Source organism: Myotis davidii, unplaced genomic scaffold (genome assembly GCF_000327345.1).
Source record: "Myotis davidii unplaced genomic scaffold, ASM32734v1 scaffold166, whole genome shotgun sequence".
Lineage (NCBI taxonomy): Eukaryota > Metazoa > Chordata > Mammalia > Chiroptera > Vespertilionidae > Myotis > Myotis davidii.
The window spans coordinates 57,626-65,028 of record NW_006297385.1 but is presented as its reverse complement, the minus strand read 5'-3'; the positions used below and the strand labels follow the sequence as shown (position 1 = coordinate 65,028).

General features: G+C 41.9%; 1 long non-coding RNA gene across 1 annotated transcript in view; it reads right to left on the bottom strand.

Moving 5' to 3' along the window:
• Window positions 1-7,403, bottom strand: part of LOC102765440 — a 179,239-nt gene that overhangs the window by 118,923 nt on the left and 52,913 nt on the right. The window contains exon 2 of the long non-coding RNA XR_436156.2: window positions 6,914-7,025. This is a non-coding gene — a long non-coding RNA (uncharacterized LOC102765440). The remainder of the gene's footprint in view (window positions 1-6,913; window positions 7,026-7,403) is intronic.

Sequence of the window (7,403 nt, the reverse complement as noted above, 5' to 3'; positions counted from 1 at the left end):
CACTAAGTCTTCTATCTACCTACTCCAGGATTTCTGTGAGGATCAAATGACATGAGGCACAGAAAAAGTGTTTCCACCTGGCTATAAAGCAAGTCATGTTCCTAGGCTGAAGAAACTGCAAGGAGGCTAGGTGCTAAGGAGAGGAAGCCAAGCATTGCTATGTGATGTCATTACCTGGCGCCCACAGCAACCATTTCCAGGCTGGCCAAAGGGTCTCGGCAGCGTCGGCATTGAGAATCTGCCCCCTGGTGGTCAGTGCGCATCATAGCGACTGGTCAGACGGGCAGAGGGACACCTAGCATATTAGCCTTATACAGACAGTCCTCGGGTTATATCGGACTTGACGTACGTAGTTTCGTGGTTACGTCACCATCTCCCATTTATTTATTTAAAAAAAAGTTCCGTCATTTCAATGTATGTACATATGTGCTTTATGTTTTTTATTATTTATTTACTACAAGTAAAGGTCAGAAATTGTTATCTTGCTTTTAAATTTTTTTACTGTTTCACTTCATTACTGCTGTGTATGTGCTCCATGTGAGTGACATAGGTGCTTATGTAGATGGGTTCCAAGTTACGGCGAAAATCACGTTATGTCGCGCCATAGGAACGGATCTCGATCTGTCATTAACCCTAGAACCTACTGTGTGTGTGTGTGTGTGTGTGTGTGTGTGTATGCAACATCAACAAACACATCTGTGCACCCCCAATCCTCTCTTCTAGCCGCCTCAGAAAGGTCCCAGCATCCCCACTGGATGGACAGGAGGCCAAGGCCCAGCCTGGATGTACCATCCCAACAAGAAGTAGCTGTGGACCCTGGACAGGTGGGCCCAGGTGGCTCAGGGATTCCCAATCATGGCTAAGCTTAAGGACTTTAGGCTGCTGGCTCTCAACTGGGAGTAATTTTGCAACCTTTGCATCGGGGGACACTTGCACACATTTTGACCTGTCATGGCTGGGGGAAGCTATTGACATCTCATGCATAGTGGCCAGGAATGCTGCTAAACATCCCACAATGCACAGGATAGCCCCCAAACAAAGAATGATCTAGCTGCAAAGTTCAATAGTATTAAAGTTAAAAAAACAACAACCCTGGGTCTGGGGTTCTCAAGCTGTAAAGGGCAGTGAATAACCAAGGGATTTGGTAAAAATGCAGATAGGTTGAGTGTGGGGTCTGAGATTCTGCAGTCTGAGAAGCCAACTTCTAGGCCCTTGATCCTCAAAGTTGTGGTCCAGGGATCAGGGTACCCAGTGACCTAGGTAACACAGTATCCTTCCTGGGGAGTCCTCAGAAAGGCAGACCCTCGCCTCTCCCTCTCTCCCAATGAATCAGAATCTGCATTTTAATAAGACCTCCAGGTGGTTCTCAGGCATATTCAGTATCTGGAAATCCTGGTGGCCCATTCAGAAGTTATGAAAAATCTTTATCCTTTGGGGAGAGGGGAAGCCTGGGTAGATTTTAACAGTCCCCTCTGGTTCTCATACACAGCCAAGGGTTGAGAGCACAGAGAATGCCCTGGAGGAAGTGTTTTTTTCTCTGCCAGGCAGAACAGTCACCATGACATAGGCTCCACACAGTCCCCAATCTCTGGTAACACATATCCTGACAGCTCTCAGCTTCTTGGGACTGAATAATTTGTCCCCCTAGAAGCAGGGCTGCTTTTCGGCATCTGAAACCTGGCTGTTTGACAGACCACAAAAAAGTTCCTGCACAAGAATGGGCTGATGTGGAGAAACAGGATTCAACCCAAGCATCTTAACTGTTGACAAGAAACTAGAGGAAAGAGGTACTCAAATTACTGTGACTTAAAATTGGAAGGTGATGATAATAATAGCTAGCACTTCCTGTATGCACTGTTCTAAGCATAGAAATTATTATCTACAGATGAGAAAGCCAAGACAAGGAGTCACAGGTAAGTTATCTGTCCAAGGTTACACAGGTGGTACGTAGTGAAACCAGATCTAAAACCCAGAGTCTAGGCTCCTACCTGCTGCTCTACTCCACCAAGCCCTGGTGCTTTAACACCGTCCTCACCTTAGGCATAAAGAAAAGAGCTTATTAATGCCTCACACCCTCAAGAGGAAGGCTAGCTTTGGCTGAGCTGCTATTTGGCACTTCTCCAGGGCAGCTAGCTTTCAACTGCCCTATTTTTGGGGAAGAAGAAAGTGGGCTTTGGGTGTAGGACATCAAGGCTTCGCGTGACAGCACAGCTTGGCCACCTTTGCGACAAAAAATGCAAACCACAGTCTTGGCTGAGAAGTCAGAGAACCCAGCCATGGAGGGAAGGGTCTCTTATTTAAACAACCTGCAGTCCCTGGGTTAAGGACCTTGAAAAGGCTGATAAGAGCAAGGCAGGGACCAAGGCTTTGGGCCCCCTACACCAGTGGTCATCAAACTGCAGCTCGCGAGCCACATACGGCTCTTTGGCCCCTTGAGTGTGGCTCTTCCACAAAATACCACATGCAGGCACGCATGTACAGTGCGACTGAAACTTCGTGGCCCATGCGCAGAAGTCGGTACTTCATGGAAGAGCCACACTCAAGGGGCCAAAAAGCCATATGTGGCTCGCAAGCCGCAGCTTGCTGACCTCTGCCCTACACCTTTTTCTAGATGCCAAAGTCAGTTCCCCACAGTCCTTCCTTTCCCTCCAAACAATCCCAGGGACGGAAGAAAGTAGAGGTTTCAGGAAGCAAACTCAGAGCCTACAAATCCCTTCTACCATATTCTCACCTTTATTCGTCCAAGTTGAGCCATGCTAGGCTACTCTGTTCGTCCAACTTGCCAAACTTGTTCCTACCCCCAAGGACTTTGCTTTTCTAACTGCCAGGCACTTGTTTTTTACAACTATTTGCATGGCTGGCTCCTTTAAATACTTCAAGTAGCAGGTCAATGTCACCTCCTCAGACGAGCCCTTACTGATCCTGCTAAGGTGTTCCTCCCACCACACATATATCGATGTGTCCTGACCTTCTTCATAGCATTACCAAGTTTCTTTGTGACTCTACCAATCACCTTTGATACATACTATTTATTTCTAGTCTGTCTCTCCCTACCAGGCTTTGCACTCAAGGAATGCAGGAACAGGGTCTGTCTTGTCTTCTGTCCTTGAAGCTTAAAACAGTGCTTGGCACAGAGTAGAAGCTCTATAAATATTTGCTGAATGAATACATGAAACATTATTTCTAATCGGGTTAATGAAATGACGATTATCTTCTTGAGAATTCACCAGGATGATATGCTGTACTTTGCTATAGAGTTGTCTGCATCAGAGATATTCATGGAGTACCAGACCAGCAATTTTCCAAAGCAGAACCTAACACAATAGTAATTACAACATAGTAGCACAGCTAATATTTAATGTAGCAGTCGCCAACCGGTAGTCCACAGACCACTGGTGGTTGGTCAGTGAGGTCCGAAAGGTTGGTGACCGCTGGTTTAAGGAAACCTTTGGAGCAGCGTTCACCAACTGGTGGTCCGTGAGGTCCAAAAGGTTGGCAACTGCTGATTTAATGCACATTTATTAAGTGCCAAGAACCGTGTAAGATGTTTTACTAGTTCAAAGCTCATAAACAAGCCTGATGCAGTAACTTGATCTTTTCTTCATTTTGCAGAGATGGACATCAAGGCTGGGAAAGCATATGTCACTTGCCCAAGGTCAAACTATAGCACTTTAGCAAGGATCCATTACAGTGTAGGACCCTTAACCACTGCGCTGCCCCACCCAGCACAGGACTCGTGGCAGTGCTCCATGAGACTGCAACAGCAGGACATATCTGGGAAAGTGACTCATTGTTCTCAGGAGATTCACCCAGCTGTGTCTTTCTTCCAACTTCTTCCACAAAGAACACACAGTTCCTCACAAATCCAAAAGTTCTCATTCTAATCAGATCTGTACTATGCAAGTTTGCTGGTCAGGGTTGATTTTACAACTCCACATCAGTGCTGAGCAACCATTTTTGACTGAAATCACTGGTTCTCAGGCTCAGGGGTTGAACTTCATCTCCCTGGAATTGAACTTCTCTCTCTTCATACCTGAAGCAAAGGTTCAATTACTCTTCAAGTCAAAACTACTACATCACACCTTAGAGCAGAGGTTCTCAACCTGTGGGTCGTGACCCCTTTGGGGGTCGAACGACCCTTTCACAGGGGTCACCTAAGACCATTGGAAAACACATATATAATTACATATTGTTTTTGTGATTAATCACTATGCTTTAATTATGTTCAATTTGTAACAATGAAAATACATCCTGCATATCAGATATTTACATTATGATTCATAACAGTACGAAAATTACAGTTAGGAAGTAGCAACGAAAATAATTTTATGGTTGGGGGTCACCAAAACATGAGGAACTGTATTAAAGGGTCACAGCATTAGGAACCACTGCCTTAGAGCAACAATTGACTCCTATACTTATTACCCATGTGCCCAACACTTCTTTCCCTTCCCTTCCCTTCCCTTCTCCCCCCCGCCCCCGCCATTCTGCCCCCCTCTCTCTTTTTCTTTCTCGTCTCTTTCCTTATTATTTATTTTTTCTCCTTTAAGAGGATTCTTTTATTTTTTAACTCCAACTCATTTAACCCTCACAACCACCCCGTAGAATAGCTCCTATTATTATCCCCACTTCATATATGAGAAAACTGAGGTTTTGAGAGGTGCTATCCCTTACCTAAGGTTACCTATTAAGTAAGTAGCAGAGTAGCCCCAACCTGTGGCTCCAGAGTCTTCTTTTAATCACCAGCCTCTGCTGCCTCTCTAATCCTGATTTGACATCTGCTCAGAAGATATTATAAGTAAGTCTATTTAGCTGTTTATGGTACCACATGAGTCATTCATTCACTCATTCATTCATACATATTTTAAAAACCGATTGCATGGTCACGACTGGGCTGACGGAAGTGGATGCAAGGCCCCTGGTCTCCAAACGTTTGGCTTAGGGAACTAATAAGTAAAAAGGCAATGGTGAGAAGTTTGAAACTTTCCCTGTAAGAACAGGAACAAGCAAGGATGTCCTCTCTCATTACTGCATTCCAACATCATAGTGATTTTCAACCTTTTTCATCTCATGGCACACATAAACTACTAAAATTCTATGGCACACCAAAAAAAAAAAAAATATTGTTTTTGCCGAATTGACAAAAAAAGGTATAATTTTTATTCATTTACACCAGACAGCTTTTGTTACATTGGCTTTTATCATTTTTTAAATTTGACAATCTAAGAGAAAAGAGGGCAGTGCCCTCTTTAAAAAAAAATTCTTGTAGCACATGGTTGAAAATTGCTGCAACATCGTATTGGAAGTTCTAGTTAACTCAATAAACAAAACAAAGCAAAAAGGAAAAATAAGGTATACAGATTGGGAGAGAAGAAATATAGCTGTCTTTGTTCACAGATGACATGATCACTTATGTAGGAAATCCTAAAGACTTGAAAACAATAAACTCCTGCAACTAATAAGCTTTTATAGGCTCTGGCTGAATAACTCAGTTGGTTAGAGTTGTCCCACTATGCCAAGGTTGCGGGTTCAATCCCCAGTAGGGCACATACCAGAAGCAACCAATGAATGCATAAGTGAAATAACAAATTGATGTTTCTCTGTGTCTCCCCACCCCCCAAAATCTACTAATAAAGATAAAATAAGCACTTACGGCAAGATTGTAAAATACAGGTTAATAATCAAAAGTCAATAATGTTCCTATATACCAACAATGAATAAGTGGAATTTGAAATTAAAAACACAAAACCATGTATCTTAACACCCTCCAAAATGAAATATTTAGGTATAAATCTAACAAAATATGTATAAGAGTTATATGAGCACCTAGCTGGTGTGGCTAAGTGGTTGACCTATGAACCAGGAGGTTATGGTTAGATTTCCAGTAGGGACATATGCCTGGGTTGTGGGCTTGATCCCATTGTGGGGCATGCAGAAGACTGCCAATCAACGATTCTCTCTCTGGAATCAATTAAAAAAATTTTAAAGAGTTATATGAACAAACTATAAAACTATGATGAAAGATATCAAACAAAAACTAAATAAATGGAAAGACATTCCATGTTCAAAAATAGTAAGATTCGACATTTTCAAAATACGAGTTCTTCCCAACTTGATTTACAGCTTCAAGACAATCCCAGTGAAACTCATAGCAAGTTATTTTAAAAGGAAAAAGACCCAGAATAGTCAACACAATATTAAAGGAGGACAGTCAGAGGACTGACACTACCTGACTTCAAGACTTACTATAAAACTACAGTAATCAAGTATTAATGAAAGAATGAGCAACTAGAACACTGGAACAGAATAAAAAGCCCAGAAGCAGATACACATAAATATAGTCAATTCTTCTTTGACTGAGAAGCAAAGGCAATGCTAATGAAGCAAATTAATCTTTTCAACAAATGGTGTTGGAACAAGTGGACATCTATGTACAAAAAGAAAATGAATCTGGACATAGACCTTACATCTTTCACAAAAGTTAACTCAAAATGTTTCATAGTCCTAAATGTAAAGTGGAAAACCAAAAAAACTAGATGATAACATGGGAGAAAACCTAGATGACCTTGGGCCGAGCTATGACTCCATGAAAGAAAGAATTGATAAGTAGACTTCATTAAAATTAAGTACTCTGTGAAAGACAATGCCAAGAGAATGAGAAAACAAACCACAGGCTGGAAGAAAATATTTGCAAAAGACACATCTGATAAAGGACTATTATCCAAAATATCCAAAGAACTCTTATAATTTAACAAGGAAAAAAACAATCCAATTTTAAAATGGGCCAAAGACATTAACCAACATCTCACCAAAAAAGATATACAGATGGCAAATAAGCATATGAAAACATGTTCCACATCATACCTCATCAGGAAAATGCAAATTAAAACATTAATGAGCTACCACTACCCACCTTTTAGAATGCCCCAAATCCAGAACACTGACAACACCAAATGCTGATGAGGAGGTGGAGCAACCGGAACCCTCATTCACTGCTGGTGGGAATGCCAAATGGTACAGAAACTCTGGAAGATAAGGGCCTAATCTCCAAAATTCATAGGGAACTCTTACAACTCAACAAAAGGAAGATAAACAATCCAATCAAAAAATGGGCAAAGGACCTAAATAGACACCTTTCAAAAGAGGACATTCAGAAAGCCAAGAGACATATGAAAACATGCTCAAAGTCACTAATCATCCGAGAGATGCAAATCAAAACAACAATGAGGTAACATCTCACACTTTTCAGAATGGCTATCATCAACAAATCAACAAACGAGAAGTGCTGGAGAGGTTGTGGAGGAAAAGGAACACTCGTGCACTGCTGGTGGGAATGCAGACTGGTGTAGTGACTATCGAAGAATGTATGGAGTTTCCTCAAAAAACTAATAATGGAACTCCGA